The following is a 23,605-nucleotide window of genomic DNA, read 5'->3' on the forward strand; positions in this document are numbered from 1 at the left end:
GGCACAATACAGTGTGTGAGAATGTAAGGAACACTAGAATGGGACTTGCGAAGGACTTAGAGAGGTGACCTAACATTTACTAATCACCTGCCACATTACAGGCACTGAAGACTGAATTCCAGACCAACCTATCACTAAAACTACTTCTGTGATCCTGAGTAAAGCTCAGGCATTCCATTTGAAAATGAACAAGGGAGACTAACAAAGCATAACAATCCCTGTAGTTATTCCACGATTCTATAAACATGATCACTCAACAACAAATGTGTTACTGTTAAGTATAGTAAGGTTATTTTTAAAGCCTTCATTTTGTTCCTCTCCAATCCACTGTCTACACACCATTGACAAAAGATCTTTCTAGAACATGAAATTTACTTTATCACCCAATGTGATTCATCGTTTATTTCAGCACAAGATAAAGCTGTCTGTGATCAGCCTTACCTACTTCCCCAGTCTCACCCCTGCCCTCCAACCCTGGCCTCCAGCCAAAATAATTATTAAAAGTTACCTGAAGAAGCCTGGCTGTTTCGTTTCTTTAAGCTTTTGTTCATGCTGTTTTCTCAGCCTGCAGTGTACTTCTTTCTCCCTGTCTTCTGTACGGTATATCCTTAACTCATCTTGCAAGACAGCTCAAATGTCTTTTCCTCTGGGAGGCACTTTCAAAAGTGTGTGTGCCCAAGGCAGAACTGACCTGCAGGCCCCCACTTTCTCCCCTACTACTTCTAGTGCAGCATCTCTAAACCTTCATTCCATCTAGATATTTGCACATCTGTCTCCTCCCACTAGACTAGACTCTTGTAGGTAGAGACCTTGTCTGACTCATCTGTTTCCTGTTCCTAAAACAATGCTTACAAGACGACACTCATTCCAGGGATTTGATGGAGTAGGGAGTAGAGCAGTGGTTCTCAACCTTCCTAATGCTGCGACCCTTTAATACAGTTCCTCATGTTGTGGTGACCCCCAACCATAAAATTATTTTCGTTGCTACTTCATAACTGTAATTTTGCTACTGTTATGAATCGTAATGTAAATATATGATATGCAGGATGTATTTAGGTGACCCCTGTGAAAGGGTCGTTCGACCCCCAAAGGGGTCGCGACCCCCAGGTTGAGAACCGCTGGAGTAGAGGCATAGAAAATAGGAAGGAGATCCTTAGCCAGCTTGGCTCAGTGGATAGAGAGTCAGCCTGCGAACTGAAGGGTCCTGGGTTCGATTCCGGCCAAGGGCACATGCCTGGGTTGCAGGCTCGATCCCCAATAGGGGGCGTGCAGGAGGCAGCCGATCAATGATTCTCTCTCATCTTTGATGTTTCTCTCTCTCCTTCTCTCTTCCTCTCTGAAATCAATAAAAAATATATATATATTTTAAAAAAAAGAAAATAGGAAGGAGAAGGAAGAATCAATTGGGATGGCCTCAAAAGTGGAGAATCGTTAGTGTTTATCAGTACCATCAGATTTGGCCTTCTGTTCTTTCCCGAAATTCTAGTCTTCAGACACCTTATTCATTCTCTTGGCTACAGCTACAAATGCTAAAGAACTGCAAAACCACACTTGCAAGGTAGTAACCCCCACCTCTCGGCCAGCTTTAGGCTCATCTCTAACAACAGGAACAGCTTTCGCTTGGATGTTTCATTGCCACTTTAGATCCAACACATCTCAAATTGAACTCATCATATTCCCCTAAAAAAGAAAAGACAAAACCTTCCTATCTTCTCTATTTCAGTCAATGTCTTAGAAACCCAGGCTTAAACTGTCATAGACATACTTGATCACTCCCCTTCATCTTCACTGTCCAGTCCAGATGATTTCAATTTTTCCTTCACAATCTCTTTTTCTCTTTCTTCTCCTTATTCCACTCTCCACACAACTCTAGTGTATCACCTCACACACCACAGGTGCCAACTTTACCTTCCCTCCAAGCCAACCTTGTTCCCTACGATCATCATATTACTATCCCAATCAAAATTTCTCAGTGGTTCACAATTTTCTATCATTTAAAATCTAAACTTATAAGCCTGGCTTTTAAGACCCCTTATCAACATAGCTCCAAACCATCCTAACCACCTTTGTTTCACTATTTACTGCTACTCAGTCTTATCACTGCCCCAAGAACATCCTGAGTATATCCCTATTCCAGGCTTTTACTTGATCCCTTCTCAGCTTCAAAATGAAATAATTTTTGTTGTTATTGTCTTCATTCCTTGTACCTAATACCATTTTATTTTTTAAGATCTGGAATCAGTTCCAATTCCTCTGTGACATCATTCATAAGTACCTGAGTACTCTTCTCTCAAAATACCTACGGTATAAAGTGTGTACTATGCAATCAAAAATATACTTTCACATTTTTTTAAATTTTATTAGTGTGGCATAATAGAAGCTCAATAGGTAGTCATTTCTTCCCATTCTCCTTACTCCTAACTGGACTGTAAACTCTTCAAGGGCACAAAATTGTCATTTTATCTAATCCTCCACATCATCTAGCATAGAGCTAAACTCAGAGCTGGTCACTAAAAATAATAGTTTAGTGATTTCTCCTATCCAAAACTATTTATTCCAAGAAATAAAGGGATAAAACATAATCCTAAAAATCACAGTTGAAAATAATCCTGAACTACACTAAGATTCCTGAATTTCCACCTCTGATTTCCAGCTGAGATACTACAATATTCTGACTCAAGAGTAAATAATAATCCTGTGCTCATGACATCACAAGCACATAGTTTGGTAATGATGATGAGAAGGTGGGGGTGGGGAGGCAGGTAGGCATGAAGGAAAGCAAGTAGACTGAAAGAACAAGGTTGAAAGAACAGCTGTGTGATTTTATTCATTTTTAAATGTGGACACTTCTTACTCTTTTTTTCTTAATTGGCCATATTTTCAAACAAGTTTACTTCAGGAGGGAAGATCTGACCGATTTTCAGTGGAGCTAACATCTGGAAGAGCCTCTACAAAGCACAGGTCTTTTGAAAAAGCCACCTTAATCTTTAACAATGCAACATATGACAGTAAGATTCCTCCCAATACTGTGAGTGAAGACTCATTCTGGCTGCAACATCTACCACTCACTCTTAAGGATAAGGTGTCTAGACAGCCTGAGAGGCCATATTGGACCCACACAGATTTTGAAAAGAAATTGTTCTTCATTAACATATGCAGTCTAGTCTTAAATGTCCTCAAATGGGTTATTCATTTTATGGATTTCTGAGGCAAAAGCTTTAATTTAAGCTTGACTGTTCTGTCACCATCAGGTAATACAAGCTTAGAACTGCAGATTCATTTCAACAGTAGTATGATCGATCCCAAAACACGAAAATAAATCTGGTTAAAAAATAATGTATTTCAAGCCAAGAAATGTATTAAGTTCTGAATTACCAATGCTAGTGCTCTCTACACTAGCAGAGAAAGTTAAATGTACTTAAAACATGATGCTGTCCTTACCATAAGCTCTTGAGGAGAATCCTGCCATAGTCTTGAGACTTCCCCACAGATCGGTACAATGGGAGACAAACACAAGCAGAGCTCAGCATAGTGAGTGAGGTGCACGAATACAAAAACTTCTACAAGGAATCTTATGTCTCCTGGCTGATCCTTTTAAGCCAGGATGGTCCAGAAGAGAAGCAGGAGTCACAATGTACCGGTGCCTGCCTGATTCCTTGTCCCTGAGTTCCTGAACCAGAAGACTCAATACTCCTTATTAAATCCATCCTTTGTTCAAGGACCTACAATGATTCTATTGACCCTTCTATCAACACACAACAGAGTCTGGCCACTGAGTCTCCTCCACCCTCTTGCTTGCTCTACCCAGGACTTGACCAACCCACATTCTCGGCAGTCACTCTCTTTTATTCCGACAAACACAACTTCGTCATTCATACTGTACATTCTATACTTTCTGCCTGGAAGATCTTTTCTTTACTCCTAACATTTACTTGAATGCTCACACATATTTTATAGCTAAGGATGAAGTCCATTGTCCAAGGTCACATAGTATAAACCTCAACCAAGATATGAACCAAGTTTCATCTAACTCTGTAGTCCCTGCCTCTTTGTGACTCTAATCCATTGCCTCCGAAGTTCATTTCAAATTTTACTGATTCAGAAACAGTCCCTAATTCATCTCATTCTTCTTTTGTTACTTCAAGTTTTCTAGACTTTACATACTGCATTTATGGCAATCATATTTGGTTTTGTTTCTATGTTGTTTCCTAAATGTTAAAGCTTATAATAGTCTGCCTTTCCATTTACTGTATACCGCCTTCCCTAACCCCACCCCATCCCAAGGGCAAAAACACCTGTCTACACCTTTTACATCTTCCCAAAACCTGTCACTGGAGTCTACAGACTGCTTTATCCACCTCAGTATTCAATCATTATTTGGCAAGGACTTCTTACTTAAAAAAAAAAAAATCAACTCCCTCTTTCTATCATATTAAAAAATCAACTGAGTTCTGGCATTCATGATAAAACTGCCCTGCAACTACATTCCAGTTCCACAGATTTTAATTATCTAAATTTATCAGGGGCTGTTGAGAAAATTCCAGTCTGCCATTGCACGGCTCCTACAGGAAACCTACTGCTGAAGTCACATTTAAAGCGATGTTTAGGGAGTCTTCCCTTGACGGGATGAATGTTGAGTGAGAAGGGGTGCTTCCTTACAATGTCCTCTGCCAGCATCCTTAGCATGCCTGAGACATTTAGAACCGCTAGAGCTTTTGACAAATGTTACTCAGTGCCCCCCATAACAAACTGAGAACTTATCTTTAGTACTGAGTTATTCCATCATAATTCACTTGGTTAATCATACTGAATCTCAAAATTCCAAACAAAGCCTTCTGAAAACTGGGAATAGTGGTGGGTTATTAGGCTGCCCTACACTTAACCTTGGTTTATTTAACCCCTCCATCCTCACCCCTATCCCCGCAGAATTATATATGTAGTTCAACTAGGGAAAGTTGCTAAATACAGACATAATAGAATTTACCAAATATGATCACTAATATCGACACAAACCAACGCACATATTGAAAGAATTATTGATCAGCAGACTCTGAGAGGATGTGTGATTTTTAAAAATTAGATTTTACCCTCCAAATTAAATTTTCAATAGGTGTCCCAAAAGAAAGAGATTACGTAAAGGTTCAGGAAAATTTCCAAGTTGCTGGTGACATAACTCCACCAAGTCCAACTAACAATTAGCATTCGTTACTGGTCAGCCTGCCTTAATACAAGTCAGCAGACAGCCCTTCCTTTGGCAAAGGTTTAGGTGGTGTTTTCATTCACAAGGAAGTTTCTGGCATTAAATGAAAGGGGTAAGTCAAATCTGGCAACAACAAAAAAATTAGTTATAGTTTGGGAAATATCTTCCTTCCATTTTCCCTTCCTGCTGGAATGCATAAAGTCCAAAGTGGATAGCTGTTCAATTCTAAATTATTCATGTTAATGGATAATTATCGGCAGAAAGGTGCTGATAATCCAAAATGGGAAAATTTTTTAAATAACCAATTTCAGTTTTGGAATATCTTTTCAGCATATTTACCTTCTCAATTACTCCTAGCATGAGCTAATATTTGTATTCATTTGCAATCCCAAAGTACATAGTAACTGGCCACTTATTCAGGGAGGTGCTCTGAGGCACACAGGGTAGCTAGTGGAAATTATAACAGACCCATATTCAGACTCCAGATGAGCCACATCAACTTCATTTATTTTACAGTTCTGTTCAGCCTTCAAAATATCAACAGACTAGCACAGCAGGATGGTTAGTAAACTTTAAAAGGACTGCTCAAAAAACAATGAGGACAAAGAGTATAATTGTTTGCCTATAATGTATTCATTTGTAAATTATGCAGAGCAAATGTTTAATTACAAGTCTGATTCTCCCTAGCCACCTGGCTTAAGTCCCTGCAGTCTTTTCCACCCCATCAGGAACGCAATCTCGTTTACTCTGAGGGACATTTTTAAAGTTATAGAATATAGAAAAATGTTTTTACAAGATTTAGGATTAGCTACCCTTTTGGACTAGCCGTACCACCACTTCTACTTTGTCCTTTCCCACCTTAGAAATAGATTCTGAAAGACAAAGGGACCCACCTCCTCAAAGGTCTCCAAAATATACAGCATGAGAAGACAAAGACTGAAAATGTACCCATTTCGGATTTTCGAAAAAGCATTTTAAATAGGTCCTTATGAAAAGATAAGGAAAATAAGAGCCAAAGTCCCGCTAATTCTTGCTTTTGCCTTTGTAACTTCTGAAGAGTCTGCAGAGAACCTCACATAAAATTCCATCCGTCAGTTTCTTTCCACTTAACATTTCTATCTGCGCTGTGCCCAGAGGTAGACGGGCTACCTAGACGGCGGGCGCGGGAGGAGGAGGCTCAGCCCGGTGCTGCGCGCCGACGGCTAAAAATACGCCGGCCCAGTAAACAAATCCCATTCCGTCCCGACCGAGCGCACCGTTAACCCAGTAATTACGAGCAGAGGAGTGAGATCAGCAGCCCCCGGCTTACTCATCACCAGCGTCTAAAGTTTCCATCGGCTCACGGCAACTTTGCTTTTTTCTGAAGTTCACCCGCCGGCCCTAGAATGGCTCGCACACACTTTTCCGCTCCCTTCCTCCATTACCGGGCGCACCTCCGTTCGGCTATCGACAGGGGAGAGCACGCTTGTCTTTCCATTTTACTTCTATACGGAGACTTGACCATGAACTTTATCCGACTGTGGGTTAGTCGCCTGCACTCTCACCACCTACGACTCCACCATCCCTCCCCGAAAGTCTCGCTGACACCGTCCGAACTGCCCCGCGCACTTGGGGGACCAGGATCGGGGGAGGGAGAGGGGAGAGGACGCGGGCACAGGTGAAAGGGAGGAGTAACAGGGAGGAGGGGACGAAGCCAGGGACAGCCAGGGCGAGGAGGGGTGCCCAGAGGCGCCGGCCCGGGGCGAGATGTAATCAGAAAGGAGAAGGGGGACCGTGGAGATCGGAGGGTCAGAGCTGGGGAAACCGGAGGGGCGGGAGGGGCGGGGGCAGAGCGGGGGAGGGTGACAAGGCGGGGGGCTCTGTTACCCTCGCGGCTCCCGGGGCGAGGCCCTAGGCCGGGGCGGAGCGCGGGGCCCGGCCGCCTCTCCTCATTCCTCTGCTGTGACCCCGGGGTCCGGCCGGCCCCTCCCCTGACGACGATGGAGGCGGAGGCGGAGGCGGTGGCGGAGACGGCGACCGCGGCTGTCGCTGCGCCCGGGAGCCGGAGCCGGAGCCAGACGGGACTGACCGGACCGGCCTCCTCCAGCGGCTTTTTCCTACTCCACACACGGTCGCCGCTCCGACTCCGGCGGCTGGTTCAGGATCGGTGGTTTTCGGCCGTCCGGCCGGAAACAAGCGCCAGTTTCCGGCCGGAGCGGGTTGGTGGTAACACCCAAGCCGCCCCCGGGCCTCCTCCCGCCCCGCCCGCCCCGCCCCGCCCCGCCCCTCCCGTAGCAGCCCCGCCTTCAGCGCCGCTCCCCTCGCCGCGGCCGGTTTGGCGCCTGCCCCGCGCGTGACCCGGGGTTTCCCTGGCCGGGCCCCTGCGGCCGCCGGTCTGGAGGGGTCCTGAGCCCGAGAGGAGCGGGCAGGGGGGCTTTTGAGACTTGGCGGTCGACTCCGTGGCTGCAGCACTTTGGGAAGAAGCGGGAAGAAGCGGGTGTCCTAGAAAGGTGAGGGGGATGAAAATGCCCTAGAATGAGACGTCTGAAATTCCAGTGAGAGTCTAGAATGAAGAGACTCCATCATAGACTGACCAGAGGAAAATTAGCGCCTCTTCCAGAACAGGCTCCGTCCAGTTATGCACTCCCCTTTCTTCACTCCTGAGGTAAACATACCCTTCCCTATACACACCCAATACTTATTAATTTGCATAATGATGATACGTTATGGACACATCTGCCTTAGACCGTTAGCACAATCAAAAAAAGTTATGTAGCCGAAACCGGGTTGGCTCAGTGGATAGAGCGCCGGCCTGCGGACTGAAGGGTCCCGGGTTCGATTCCGGTCAAAGGCATGTACCTGGGTTGCAGGCACATCCCCAGTGGGAGATGTGCAGGAAGCAGCTGATCGATGTTTCTGGCTCTCTGTCTCTCTCCCTTCCTCTCTGTGGAAAATCAGTGGAATATATTTTTTTTAAAAAAATTATGTAGAACCTTTTTTATGGTAATGCCTTTTAACAACGTAATTCAAATATTTATTGAGTCTCCACTATGTGCAAGGCACTGTGCTCATTTACATTGGGGACACAAAAATGAGCAAGACATCAAGGATCTTACACTTTAGTAGAATACATGAAACTATATCCTATAAGGCAGAACTCACATGTGCAATGTGTTACAATATGATATGGCTACGAGAACATAAGCTTGCCTGGCACATAGCACACCTTCCATATTTGTTGGATGAATAAGGAAATATTAGGAGAATGTGGACTGTTTCAAGAAAGAAGTGCTGTTTAATAAATACCTCTTATGATAAACACAAAACGGGGGTAGTCCCTGCTATAATCTGACCAAGAAAATCCTCCATTCAAATTCCTAACATTGTGGCACCTGGTCTACATATTCAAAACATCTATTGTCTAAATTGTGCCTGTTAGGTCTATTTATAAATAAACTAGAGGACCAGTGCACAAATTCATGCATCGGTGGTATCCTTCGGCCTGGCTTGCAGAGATAGGGCCGAAACCAGCTCTCCGACATCCCCCGAGAGGTCCCGGATTGCGAGAGGGTGCAGGCCAGGCCGAGGGACCCCACCTATGCACCGGGGCAGGGAGGGACCGCGGGAGGGCTCCAGGGCATGTCTGTCCCATCTCACCCAGTCTGGATCAGCTGAACCCCAGCAGCAAGCTAACCTACCGGTTGGAATGTCATAGTGACTGGTTGGACGGTTGGACACTTAGCATATTAGGCTTTTATTATATAGGATATTACAGTCAACTTTTCTGTCTCCTCACTAATTTCTGAAGTCCTCAGTTTCTAAACAGGTGGAGAAGAGACATATTAGAATTATCCATCTCAAGACTAGAAAATCGACTCCTGAAACAGGAAACGTCCTAGCTAGCTATATCTCTTGGGGATACCCTGGGTTTACAGTTGAAGATTGAGGCCTGGGCCGAGGGCCATACCACGGCCAAGCAGGTCTGAGTGCCTTGCACCCAGGACCAACAATACAGGTTAGCAAGTAGAGCCATTTGGCCTGAGCTTCAAGCATGTGAGGACCACAGATTTTGGCTACATCTCAGTGGCAAATTTGAGGAGGAGAATACGATGAGACTTGGTCATTTAAGTTGATTCTAATTGAACTCCATTGATCACACACCCCCGCCCCTTGCTAGATAAGTCTGAGGTAGGAGGACAGATCTACAGATGAGAAGATTCAAAAATCTAAAGCTGTCTTGTTTTACCAAGGCCCTCCCAGGACCGGGTTATGCCCATCTGTGTCCTTTTAGTCTTCTGGTGTTCAAAGGCATTCTCCACCCACAGTACAAGGCAGACTTTTACTTTTGACAGTAACCACGAGAAGTTTCCAAATTTAAAAGCTGGTCCAAGTTGCTGGTCAAACTCATTTGTGACCACACTTTACAGACTTGCCTGAAAATTTAGGGGCCAGGAAGTGATGGGGTTACAGTTGCTTTGTGCCTGTTTCTTACTCTGACCATCCATCATTCATTGTTGTTTGTGCAATTGCTCAATGGACTGCTTGTTTGGGGTCAGCCGGGGCTGTGTGGGTAGCAGTGTGGTCAGCCAGGCTGAGAGCCAGGCCACCTGGGTTTTGGTCCCAGCTCAGCCAGCCCCTAATCCATGAAGTGAATCCCTTCCTATTCCTCTGTGTCAGTTTCTCTGCCTAGAAACTGGGGACCTCTTCTGTAGTGATGTACAGCCATTCAAATGCTCAGTAGTGATGTCATTGTCGGCAGCCAGAACACAGCCAATTATTATTAATTATTATTATTATTATTATTATTATATTTTTATTTTTATTTTTTTGCTGACAGGTAGAAGAATAGTGAGTGGGGAAAATAAAAGCAGCAGAGAAAAGCCTACCAATGTACTTAGGACCACACACCCTCATCTGCCATTCGGTACAAAGTTCTTTTCCACCCTGAAGGCCTGTTTTTGTTTACTCATTTTAGCAATTCTAAGGGCTGCAGCAATTCTCTGAGCTTTCATTTCACTTTAAGCAAGAGCACAAAAAACAGCTTTTCATTTCACAAGAGAAACTTAAAGGAGAGATTATTTCAACACCGGGGCTAACGCAGAGAGTAGGGGAGATGTTCAGAGAAAGCTATTTTTGCAGATAACCCTGGAAAAAACACACAGCAATTGTTTGCATTTATATGCTTTTGTGGTGGAAAAGAAAACCAAACCAAAATAATTTCCTTTCCACTACCACCGCTATAATTTAGACCAGTGGTTCTGTGGAGTTTCAGAAATTACATACTGTCTCTGCCTAGGACTCAGACTTACTAACTCAAAATTCTTGGGATTGAGGACCATGAATCTCTGTTTATAAAAACCTGACTTTCGCCCTAACCGGTTTGGCTCAGTGGATAGAGCATCGGCCTGCGAGCTCAAGGGTCCCAGGTTCAATTCCAGTCAAGGGCATGTACCTTGGTTACGGGCACATCCCCAGTGGGGAGTGTGCAGGAGGCAGCTGATTGATGTTTCTCTCTCATTGATGTTTCTGACTCTCTCTATCCCTCTCCCTTCCTCTCTGTAAAAAATCAATAAAATATATTAAAAAAAAACAAAAAACCTGACTTTCGCCTTTCAGCCTCCAGAAGCTACGGCAACAGCACCCCCTGTGCCCAAGGGTGGGGGTGGGGGGACCTCCGGGTTCCAGCTAGGTTCATCCGTCCAGTGGGCCATGGAGCTCCAAGCAGTGGATGGAGAGCAGCCTGCACGTCCCAACCTGCCCACCCAGTGCCTGGCTCCCCCTCCTTCCCAGCCCTGGAGATAGCAGCCCCCCTGCTGCTGACAGCAGTGACAGCATGAAGGCTCAGGGTCGGCTCCTGCTCTTCATCCTGTGCTCCATGGGCTTCTCTGCTGCCTGTATCCTGCTATGCTGCTGGGCCTGCCTGGCCTCCTGCCTGAGCCCCCACCTCTCCAACTCCAGGCCCCTGGCACCAGGGCCGCTGCACTTCAGTGGATATAGCAGAGTGCCAGATGGGAAGCCACTGGTCCGAGGGCCATACTGTGGTTGTGCCATGGTGTCCACCTCCAGCCAGATGCTAGGCTCATACCTGGGCACCCAGATCAACAGGGCTGAGTGCATGCTTTGCATGAACCAGGCGCCCACCGTGGACTGGCTCACTATGATCCTTGCCCTGGAGCTATGCGAGGAGATCGTGGTCTGTGGAATGGTCAGCGACAGCGACTGCAGGGAGAAGAGCCACCTCTCAGTGCCTTACCACTACTTCGAGAAGGGCTGGCTGGACAAATGTCAGATGTACCTGGCACACGAGCAGACACCCCGCAGTGCCCACCGCTGCACCACTGAGAAGACTGTGTTCTCCGTGGGCCAAGAGGAGGCCCGTCGTTTCGCCTACTCGTCCTAGAGAACCCAGTAGCCCCACTGCCCAGCCAGCTGCATTGCCTTCCCCAGGCCTGCTTCCCATTCACACTCAACCAACATCATTTAATTTGTGGATCCTGCCCCTGCCATATGCCAGGTGGACCTAGAGTTCTTTCCTGCCCTACCCTGGGGACACGTGGAGCCATTTCAGGCCTTCAGACTTGAAGGGGGGAAGAGGGGACCATGGTGACTTTTGTACCCCCCTCCCCATCCCCGCTCCCTGACTAATCTGAATCTTTTCTCCGCCTCAGGTTCTATCCAGTGGCCTTTGCCTCCAGGGCTGAGGTCCCCCACTCACCAGCTTTGTGACCTTCGACCTTGTACCAGCCCTGGTCCTTCCTCTCTACACTCCCCCTCCACCCACCTTTGGTACCACACTTCCCAGGCTGATCGCCCTGGTCAAGGCAGTCCCGAGCTTGGAGTTTGGTTCACTGGGCGAAGGGGTCTTTGAACCGTGACATGCCAGGGCCACCCCGAGTGTACAGGTAAACGTGTTTTCTGGAAAATAAATAAATAAATAAAATATCCACGGTTCTTTTTCTTTTATTATTGAGGTATAGACACATAACATTATATTTGTTTCGGGTGTACAACAGTGATTCCGTATTTGTATACACTGTGAAATGATCATCACAATAAGTCCAGTTACCATCCATCACCATAGTTATAACATTTTTATTCCTGTGATGAGGACTTGCAAGATTTACTCTCTTAGCAACTTTCAAACACACAATACAATATTATTAACTAAAATCCCCATGACTTCTTTTTTTAAATATATTTTATTGATTTTTTTTTTTTTTTTTTTTTTAACAGAGAGGAAGGGAGAGGGATAAAGAGCCAGAGACATCTATGAGAGAGAAACACTGATCAGCTGCCTCCCACACACCCCCTACTGGGGATGTGCCCGCAACCAAGGTACATGCCCTTGACCAGAATCAAACCTGGGATCCTTCAATCCACAGGCTGACGCTCTATCCACTGAGCCAAACCGGCCAGGGCTCCATGATTTCTTTATAAGTGTAAGTTTGTACCTTTTGCCAAGACTGATGTCAAGGAGTTGACTGCCTATGTTTTCTTCTAGGAGTTTTTTTGTTTGTTTTGTTTTGTTTTCTGACTTCTAGGAGTTTTATGGGCTTTTAAAAAATATTTTTTTATTGATTTTATAGAGAAAAGGAGAGGGAGAGAGAGAGATAGAAACATCAATGATGAGAGAGATCATTGATGGGCTGCCTCCTGCATGCCCCCTATGGGGATCGAGCCCACAACCCGGGCATGTGCCCTTGACTGAAATCAAACCCAGGACCCTTCAGTCCACAGGCTGACGCTCTATCCACTGAGCCAAACCAGCTAGGGCAGGAGTTTTATGTTTTTATGTTTCAAGTCTTTAATCCATTTTGAGTTAATTTTTGTATATGGTGTAATACAGTAGTCTAGGTTTACTCTTTTGCGTGTGGCTATCCAGTTTTCCCAATACCATTTATATGCTTTCACCATTGTATATTCTTGCTTTCTTTGTCATAGATTAACTGGCCCTATATACATGGATTTATTTTCAGTCTCTATTCCATTGATCTATGTGTCTGTTTTTATGCCAATATCATGCTCTTTTGATTACTATAGCTTTGTAATATAGTTTGAAATCAGGAAGCATGATGCCTCCAGCTTTGTTCTTCTTTCTCAAGATTTTTTGGGTTATTTGGCATCTTTTGTGATTCCATACACATTTTAGGGTTGTTCTATTTTTGTGAACAATGTCATTGGAATTTCTATAGGGATTGTACTGAATCTGTAGATTGCTTTGGGTAGTATATACATTTTAACAATATTAATTCTTCCAATTCATAAGTACAGAATATCTTTTTCATTTATTTGTGTCTTCTTCAATTTTATGTACTAATGTCATAATTTTCTACCTAGAGTTCATGGCCCAACCTATATTATCTCCTTTTAAAGACTTCCTATAAAATCCTAAACTATAAATGTCTTTATCAATCAATTGGAACCTAAAAATTGCCTCAAAATTATTTTTCACAAGTATTTGTTCTTAAGCGAACTATTTAATCAATTAACGAAAAAATCTAGGAATAATAAAACAGCAAGGAAGAACAGTTCAGTGACACCATTTATGTTCCTGTACCTTGTAAAGGGTTCCTAGGATTAAGCATTAGGGGAACTCCTAAATAGAAAATCCCGACCTCCAGGTCTGTAAACACTAAAAATCACTGGAGGTACTTTGTTGTAAATAGGACTTATCAGCTCTCAATTATTGCAAGTGCTAGTCCCCAGGAGAGCTGTTAGGACATTAACTAAAGGACTCTTGGCAAGATTGCACGGGTTTCTGCTCCGGCCCTGACAAATCCCCCGAGAATGTAAGAATGGGCTTCTAAGGCCCTCAGACACCTAGCAACATGTAGGTAAGGAAGAGAAGCTGGGTCCGGAGCCTTTGAAGAGAGCCAGTGCTACCTTACCTAACTGGAATGCCAGCCAGGTAGGTCAATTTCATCTCCACCTCACAGGTGACACACCCTCAGGTTTGGAGGAAAAGCAAACAATTAGACTGCCAACACATTGGCTGGGACAATGAGGAGAGGCCAGGGGAATGGAGTGACTAAGTCACTATGTCCCCTGACCAGGTCTGCACGGGGAAGCGGGCCAAATTCAGGCTATTGGAAACCGACAGAGCATTCAGGGGACAGAAGAGGTGAGACTGCACTAAACTCCCCCTTTTCACGTGACTAATGGCCCACGTTGAACTCTATAGGTACTGCACACTAAGAATGTTTTCTAAATTATAAATATAGTTTCTTTCCCTACTGCAGGGAGCTCCGGAGTTGAGTGACTATATCTAATTGGCATCTTATTAGAGCCTCTCTCAGTGATGTGCCCTCTGACTAGTGCTTTCCCGGTTACTGACCTGATCAGCATTAGGGTTATCCCATGGCTTATGGTCTGTGAACAAGCCTGCAGATCACAGCGACACAGAGAAGTAAATGGAAGACAACTTTTTCAGCTGGAAAAAAAAAGCTAGAATTGAAAAGTGTAACCATTACTTGGGTTACCTTAGATTACACTTACCTAATGTGTTAGGTAACCTTCCTAGTTCAAGAAGAGATGGATTGCTGAGGGATCCACGGATGAATAAAGTAATCTAGGAGCACCCAAGAGAAAAGTGTAAGACCTGGGGGACATTTAAAAAGAAAGCTTTGCCCGACCGGCGTGGCTCACTGGTTGAGCATTCACCTATGAACCAGGAAGTCACAGTTTGATTCCCGGTCAGGGTACATGCCCAGGTTGCAGGCTCGATCCCCAATAAGGAGCATGCAGGAGGCAGCCGATCAATGATTCTCATCGTTGATGTGTCTATCTCTTTCTCCCTCTCCTTTCCTCTCTGAAATCAATAAAAATAAAAAAAGAAAGCATTGATATGGAAAGAGAGGAAGGAAAACTGAGGAGCTGAATCATGAAAAGTGGCAGAAGAATCTCACACGTGCTAATTAGGAATGCTGCCTTGCGACAGTTTCTCAGCGTTAGCTCCCCACCAGGTGGTGGCTGCCCTTCTCCTCTCCTAGGTCAGAGATCACACATAAGTGGCAGCTCTGCTCTTGCCACTAAATTATACTGAATATGGCACCAGACTGCTTGCCTCCTTGTCTAGATCCACTACAGGAGCAACAAAATGGGAATTGACACAATTCAGCAAATTCTGTTGATATTTTTAAGCTCCCACCCTGTGTAGGGCATACAAAGATACAATCATTACCTTAAGAAGCTTTCATGAGCAAGACTAGGCACTAGAAGTTCAAATGCTCCTGAGCTTGACACATGTCCTTCACCTTACCCAGGAAAAAACATGGAAGGTGGTGCAGACCATAAAAGGACAATGTGGTCTTTGACTACTGACATTTATTTCTGGAAGAAACTGAAAGGGTTGATTCTTACTACCCATACAGTACATTCTGTCATTGATTTCCTGCTTCCTACAACACGTTCCCTTTGATCTTTAGTGTCCTTCTCCCCTCCTCTAAATGAATAGTGTTTACAGACCATTATGCAGCAAACAGCATCTAACACTCAGAAAGAGAACACTGAAGCATAGCCCAGTAGTGTTGCTCTGGCCTATTTCTGTGGGATACCCTCACCTCTGGACATACACACATCCAGTTAGATTATATTGCAGATTCAGTTGTTACTAGTGCCCTTGCTTAAACCTAGGTGTTCTTTTTTATTCTTCCATGTTTGAATGCATTGTTAATACCTCTACGCTGAATCATTATATCTATTTCTTTCTCCTGATTACCATGGCTACAATCCTAGCTCATTACCTCTGACCTGAACTACTGTAAAATAACTCTACAACTGGCCTCTTGCCTTTAATCTCTTTCTTCTCTTGCTACCCCTCATGCCTTGCCTAAAACTAAGGTCTGGTCACATCATTCCCCTGCTCAAAAACCTTCAGTTTTCCTTGAAGAGAAATAATATAATTATTATTATAAGTATAGAACATTAAATAAAATATTATATTATTATACTAGAGGCCTGGTGCGCAGCAGGGGGGATCCCTCAGCCCAGGTTGAGGTAGGGCACAGGCCAGGCTGAGGGACCCCACCGGTGCAGATTGGGGCTGGGGAGGGACACGGGAGGTTGGCCAGCCGCGGAGGGATCGTGGGAGGGCTCCGGGGCGTGTCCGGCCCATCTTGCTCAGTCCCGATCAGCTGGACCCCAGCAGCAAGCTAACCTATGGGTTGGAACATCTACCCCCTGGTGGTCAGTGCACATCATAGCAAGCAGTTGAGCAGCCTTAGCATATCATTAGCATATTATGCTTTGATTGGTTGAACAGACCAGACAGTTAGCATATTAGGCTTTTATTATATATGATTATTTAAAATATATAATATGCTATGATATATTGTTTTATTATTATATTATAATAGGCTTATAATAAGAAGTATTTTTTTACTGTGGGTGACACTATACATCCCTGAAAAAATAAAAGAATTCAGAGATCTCACATATTGCTTTGGGATCATTGTGTAAACTGAAAAGAAAATATGGTCATTTAAAACCCAAACTGACAATAGCTGCTTTTAAAGGAGATAATGTAATTCCTACAGCAAAGAAAAAATTCTTCACACTGCCTCCACCCCCTCACAGAATTGCAAAAAGGGAGTGGTAGCCAACAGAAGTCTCTGTTGGTTCTTCTGAGGCTCAGAATGGGAACTGGAACAGATGATCCATATTTTAGCAGGACACATTCATGAGTCCTTGGCTATAATAAAATAAGAAAAAAATCAAACAATAAAAGGGGAGCCCTATGGGACGGGGTCAGGAAAATGCAGAACCTTTAAAGGAAGAGAGAGAACCAAGCAACATGGCAATATAAAACTTCGCCATTGCCTCCATATTGCAGCAAAGCCTAACACATACACAAATATCCGGTGTGAGGAATATTTTCTGGGGGCAATGAAATGAGTTGTTTCACTTCTTGGGGCAATGTTATGCAAAACAACAACAGCAACTAGAGGTGGTGACATGATCCATCCCTTGAACCAATCAGTAACAAAGAAAAGCATTGGGCACACCCCCACCTCCAGAATTTCTGGGGGGTTCTAACTGTACAGGAGAGTGGGCTTAACGATGTTTTGTTTGAATCTCACTGGTACCTTCACAGAAATATGGGTTACAATTTGATAAGAGGTGTGTATTCAATCCCTTTTTGCTTCCTTTCCCTGTGAGTCCTACAGGGGGCCCCATGTGGCACTCAGCACTAAATACGTAAATACTTATGTGATGATCGTGTTGACCTTCATTTTTCATTTTCCTTTCCTTTAAAATGGTCTGCTCAGCCCTAAACAGTTTGGTTCAGTGGATAGAGCGTCAGCCTGCAGACTCAAGGGTCCCAGGTTCGATTCCCGTCAAGGGCATGTACCTTGGTTGCAGGCACATCCCCAGTAGGGAGTGTGCAGGAGGCAGCTGATCGATGTTTCTAACTCTCTATCCCTCTCCCTTCCTCTCTGTAAAAAAATCAATAAAATATATATATTAAAAAATGTTTAAAAATAAAATAAAATAAAAAATAAAATGGTCTGCTCAGAGGCCTGGTCCATCATGCGTTTTCTGCTCCTCCAGCGGTGCCAGGAAGCTGTGTTCCCTCCATCCGTCTGAATGCTGCTGGGGCCAGTGCCCTTCCCTCGACCTAGGGGGTTGGAATCTGCCACAACCCGGAGAACAGTGGTATTCTGAAGGCCTTCTCCTCAGAGAAAAGAAAACACCAAGTTTCTTCCCCAGACTTATTGCCACCCACGCTCTTCCTTCCCTGGCAGGCCTCCCAGAGGTAAACTCTGCTAATAAGAAAGGTCCCAGATAATTAGGAGAGGAAATTGGAATCAAAGAGAGAAATAACGGAAGACACCATACGTGTGTCCTAGTTAGTAAAGCTAGTCTCTGAGCAGAACAATAGGTAGCTTCTGTGTGTTCCGAGGGAAGACAGTTGGCAAGAAGAGGCAGAAGAGGACAGAGCATTAGTAGTAGAGTAGGAATTATAAAGGGTGATTCCCAACTGCCCAATCATACCACTCTCAGGCCCACCAAGGGACCTCTATGCGCTGAGTCCTGAATTTGAAAACTCAGCCCAGCCGGTGTGGCTCAGTGGTTGAGTGTCTACCCACGAACCAAGAGGTCACTGGTTCATTTCCTGGTCAGGGCACATGCCCTGGTTACCCAGTAGGGGGCATGCAGGAGGCAGTGGGTTAATGCTTCTCTCTCATCGATGTTTCTATCTCCCTTTCCCTCTCCCTTCCTCGTGCTTTAAAATCAATAAAAACATTATATATATATATATATATATATATATATATATATATATATATATATATATATAGTACCATTCTGACTCTCCTCTGGCTATATCTCTCCCCAGAGGATGAGGAGGCTATGGAATCAGGAGGCATACATATCTGGAGCCTGGGACCACCACCCTCCACCTCTCCCCCACACCTATACACATACTTCTAGAGAGCATCCTCTGAGTTCCTGGGAATCTGGAATCTCTTCACAGGGTCCGGATTCCTGGGAGTGAACACCACCACTGATGGGCCAGCTCACCTCACTCCAGGCCACAACCCAGGAGTCCAATAATTCTAAACTTGAACCTGGCCTTTCAAGTTGTTATAAAAGTTTACTTGTCAAGGTAGAAGGATAAAATATATTTTATCTAACAACTTGTTAGCTTTATGAATAACTTAATTATTTAGACATATGGTGTATGGGTCTTTATTTGTACTTTGGCCCTAAGCCCCACAAATGCTAGGGGTGGGTCTATTTAAAATAAAAAGTGCTTGGGACTGGAGAACTGTGTATTTAAGGGACAGTATGCTTCTCTGCTAGTGATTAAAAGTCTTGACTACAAACCCAGATTTTTATTTACAGCTAGTGATTTATCTGGAAATTTTTCTCTAAAGCCAAGTAGACCCCTATCAAATAATTATCTGTGTCTAAAAATCTCATTTTCATAACAAAATAATTATTGGCACTTGTTGATTTCTTAGTTTTCAAACAGGGGTGTGGATTCTGGCCTCTGGTCTGCCTTATCTGGCCCAGTTCTGGCCCCTGCTGGGGCTGCCCCTCCCACCTCTTCTCTGCTTAGCTTCAGTCTCCCTCCTTCCATTTTCATCAGCCATTCTTCTAATAAAATAAAAGAAATATAATTTTTCAGTACATAATTTAAAATATATTTTTATTCAATAGCAAACAAACTGACTCATATTCCTTTCCCTCAAAAGGAAAAAAACCTAACAATTTTTGTTAAGTGACTCAGATTTTTTCCCCCTTTTGGGTCATATACTTTTAGTAGGAAACATGTTCCATTTTGCTATATCAAATAGTGTATTGTTAAGGCTTTTGATGTCTGATTTTTTTCCCAATGGGGGTGAAGAGGAAGGGAGGCTAGTCTTTGGCAGGGTTCTCCAGGCTGGAAGGACTTGAGCAAGGTATTTACTCACAGCAGCTGGGAGGGAATGAAGCCAGAGGGTGAGTGTAAAACTATATTTGGGGAGGTGTGGCAGGGGTTAAGTATTATTCTAGAGAAGCAAAATCTTGTCATCAAGTCCGACGGGCAAATTCAGAGTCAAAAATAGGAGATGAAGCCAGAGATCAGGAACCCAGTGAACTTGAGTACAGTGAGTAAGGCAGGTATGAGGTGAAAGGGTCCAGGGCTACAGAAGGAAGCAGACGGTCAGAGCTCCACGTATGGGATGAGCAAACATGGGCTAGGCCCAAGGTAGGTTTAGTGAGAGAGACATGACAGCCAGCCCAGTGAACCCAGACTCAGTGAATACCTTTCAGATGATGAAGTTGGTTTACTAATTAGGAAACAATATTTATGAAGAATATATAAGATTTATTACAATATGCATATTGTCAGCAAACTCAGCATCTTTCCTGAGGCAGAAGGGAGAAAAAGGTGTGAATGTGGACATTTAAAATTCACTAGCATTGCAGACAGAATGGTTACTCTAGACTTTCTCTTGCTACCAAATACAACCATCTAACCCAGTCATTTAGGAATAACAGTTTTTTTTATTCCAAAATGTAGAAAAATCTAGCCCCCTTCTCCCTCCCCTCTCCCCGCTCCCACCTCATTATCCTACTTTCCAGCCCCAGAATCTGGAACTCAGAATGAAAGTAATGATGAGTCAGGGCAATGATGAGTCAGGGTTAGTTCCACAGTTTTCACCTGAGACAAATACTGTAAAGTCACATGCCTTCTTCTGAAGCAGCTGATCTGGCTGAGGGAGCAACTCCAGCCCCTTGTAACTGGGCTCCTCTAGAAGAGCCACATTCACACGTGCTCACCTGAGCAGAGCACATACTTCATGTGGTTCTCAGACCAGCAACAGGACATCAGCTGGGAGCTCATTGGAAATGCAGACAGCAGGCTTGTGGGGGTAAAGAGATACCACAGGCCACATAATGACATCTTATCACCGTAAACCACCACCAACAGATGGGAGTCTATTCTCTGGGCAAGTCAGTCAGAAGCCACACTCCTTTTACCCTGCTTATTCAACTCGCTAATGTCTCCCTGAATTCACCTGATATGTCCAATAGTATATATTTTTAAGATCCCAAGAGAAAAAAAAAATACATGTCAATGTGCCCTATTACTAAAAGGTAGGAGGTACTTCTACTGAAAGACCAGTACATTATCATCAGTAGCATTAGCAGCTAAGGACATTGGCATCCAGTAAGATTTTATTGTTTGCCATAGTTGTGGCAAGACGTTTATCACAGTTAAATGGCAGTGGATAACCAGGCAATAGAAAAGACAAGGAGCGGAAACCGGTTTGGCTCAGTGGATAGAGCGTCGGCCTGCGGACTGAAAGGTCCCGGGTTCGATTCCGGTCAAGGGCATGTACCTGGGTTGCGGGCACATCCCCAGTAGGGAGTGTGCAGGAGGCAGCTGATCGATGTTTCTCTCTCATCGATGTTTCTGACTCTCTATCTCTCTCCCTTCCTCTCTGTAAAAAATCAATAAAATATATTTAAAAAAAAAAAAAAAAAAGAAGTGAGGGAGTTCCAGAGAAAAGATTTAAAAAAAAGAAAAGACAAGGAAACTCCTCTTACCTGGTAAATATTCTGAAAGTAGAATCAGGAAGTAGTGACTTTAAATACAAAAAGGTACAGTAATACTTCCTGCTTCCTCCTACAAGTGTTAGTGGTTAATGACAGAATTTAACTACTTTGGCCAAGAGCAATTCTATTTCCTTTCTAGTTGTTTTTGGTTTTTTTTTAAGAGTGGTTGTTGTTTTTTTATACATTTTTTAAATTATTATTATTGATTTCACAGAGGAAGAGAGAGGGAGAGAGAGATAGAAACATCAATGATGAGAGAGAATCATTGATCGGCTGCCTCCTGCACCCACCCCCCCCCCCCCCACTGGGGATCAAGCCCGCAACCCTGGCATGTGCCCTAGACCAGAATCGAACCTGGGACCCTTCAGTCCACAGGCTGACGCTCTATCCACCAAGCCAAACCGGCTAGGGCAAATAGAGCCATTTTCATTTTTGTTGTGAAGGATGAGGCCAGGGCAAATAATAATGGCTGAGGTAACAATTTTTCCGGCAGGAACTTGTCCCTGATTATTGCTCCTGCACTCTGGGGAATAAAGGATCTCACAGGCTTACGTGGGGACATTAGCTTAAATAGGAAGAGAACAATAAAGAGGATAAGGGATTTGAGTACAAGGAGACAGCCTAGGAACAGATGGCTTTCTAAAGAGGGTTAAAGATAGTGATCATATGCTGTTTCCATGTTCTTCACAAAAGATAGAAAAATTATTCTTGAGCTTTTGGGAGTTTAGCTTGAATGACATTCTATAACAAGAATTGTAAAGACATAAATATAGATATTTGAGGACAAATATCTCAATAAATAGCAATAATTGCAGCTACCAATTTAGAGTACACTATTTGCCAGGTACTAAAGCTACAGGATTGGTGATGGTTTTGTCATTTAATCCTCTCAACCAAACTTCTTTTAACCCCAAATCCTCAGTGCGGTTTTATAAAACACCACAACCTGATCTGAGCTGAGTTATGAAAGGTAGAACATATGATGGACTTCAGGAAGGATTGACTGAAACCCAGGACTCAAATGTTTCCAGGATTCTCAGCAGCCTTCATCATGACTTCTTTCTACATTTGACCCTTACTCTCTCCCAGTACAGACTGGCTTCTTTCACACAAGAGAAAAGAACAGCTTCAAGCCTCACATCTCATAATACTCAGCACCAGAGAGGACCTGAGAGCAGCTTTCTCTGTCCAAGTTAAAAAATCTGGAAGAAGGGCTCTGATTGGACCATATCTGGTCAGGTGCCCATTATCAGACCGATAAATTATGTCTAGTGTGGGGGATGGAGAAATATTGTATTGGGGTCAAGTGTCCAGCCCTAGGCCAATGACTGTGGCCAGGAAATGGAGTGTTCTAAGAACATGGAGGCCTCCATAAGAATTACATGCTTGAAGAAGGAGAAGTAGTCAGGGCTATGCTCATACTTGGGACAAAACAGTAGAGGGGAAGCAGAGCTGGGAGAATCTGGTCATGGGGCTGCAAGGGACTCTAGAGAGCTGTGGAGCAAGAGTGAGGCCTTGAGGGAGAACCTTCCAGTGTTCTTCAAAGGGAAGAAGAAGGAATGAAGACGTACATGTCCCCTCTTTTCAAAACATTTCCTTGAACTTGCACACAATATCTTTGCTTACATCTCGTCCAAAACCTGGTCACATGACCATACCCAGCTGCAAAGAAAGTCATATATGTATTATTTATTCTGGTTGACCACCTACCAGGTTAAAATTAGAGATTATTTTACTAAGGAGGAAGGTCAGAAGGAATATTAGAAGAAAACTAGCAAAATATGTCATAAACTATACAATGTATGTATTATTCTTAACCATACTTATCTTCTTTGGGGCAATATTTCTCTCCTTCTGCAACCATGTGATTTTGAAGGGACTTGCCATAACAGTATTCAACTTCCCTGATCATAGAGATGAACTCCTGACACAAGTTGTCTCAAACATAACATCCCCATCCACCTTGACCTCAGTGATTAGTGCAAAGATAACAGGTAATCCAAATTTCACCTACCCGAGGCCCTTGCTGGGATTTTCTGACTGGATTTTTCCCAGGTTGTGAGGTCATAAAGATATAAGCTCAGGGCTATTTATGGCTATCGTTGAAATACAGTGCAGCAACTTAAAAGATTAAAACCAACACACACAGAGAAGCAGACATAAGAAGAGAGAAAAATGAGGAGATTCTGAATGATATCTGAGCTCTTGGAGCCGTCATCTATAAGAACAACTCTACTACTGCCCTTTTTGCAGTTTGGCAATATGAGCCATACATCCCCACTCTTGCTTAAATTCATCCCATTTGGGTTTCTGTAATTTGTAGTCAAAAGTATATTTATATTTTAAATTTATATAAATGTTTTTATGTTGAAT

The 23,605-nt window shown here is 43.8% G+C and overlaps 1 protein-coding gene and 1 pseudogene across 8 annotated transcripts in view; one reads left to right on the forward strand and one right to left on the reverse strand.

Moving 5' to 3' along the window:
* Window positions 1-7,378, reverse strand: part of OTUD7B (OTU deubiquitinase 7B) — a 57,048-nt gene extending 49,670 nt beyond the window's left edge. For 6 of the 8 annotated variants that reach the window (XM_014461244.2, XM_014461243.2, XM_023759185.1 and 3 more), the window contains exon 1: window positions 7,067-7,378. The gene's annotated coding sequence lies outside the window, so the exon portion shown is untranslated. Of the gene's footprint in view, window positions 1-508; window positions 805-6,509; window positions 6,966-7,066 lie in introns of those variants that run through there. The other 2 variants (XM_014461240.2, XM_023759180.1) reach the window with 2 other exon arrangements.
* Window positions 7,379-7,485: 107 nt separating this feature from the next.
* Window positions 7,486-12,121, forward strand: LOC106698232 (annotated as a pseudogene).
* The last annotated feature ends 11,484 nt before the right edge of the window (window positions 12,122-23,605 follow it).

Source organism: Myotis lucifugus, unplaced genomic scaffold (genome assembly GCF_000147115.1).
Source record: "Myotis lucifugus unplaced genomic scaffold, Myoluc2.0 scaffold_151, whole genome shotgun sequence".
NCBI lineage: Eukaryota > Metazoa > Chordata > Mammalia > Chiroptera > Vespertilionidae > Myotis > Myotis lucifugus.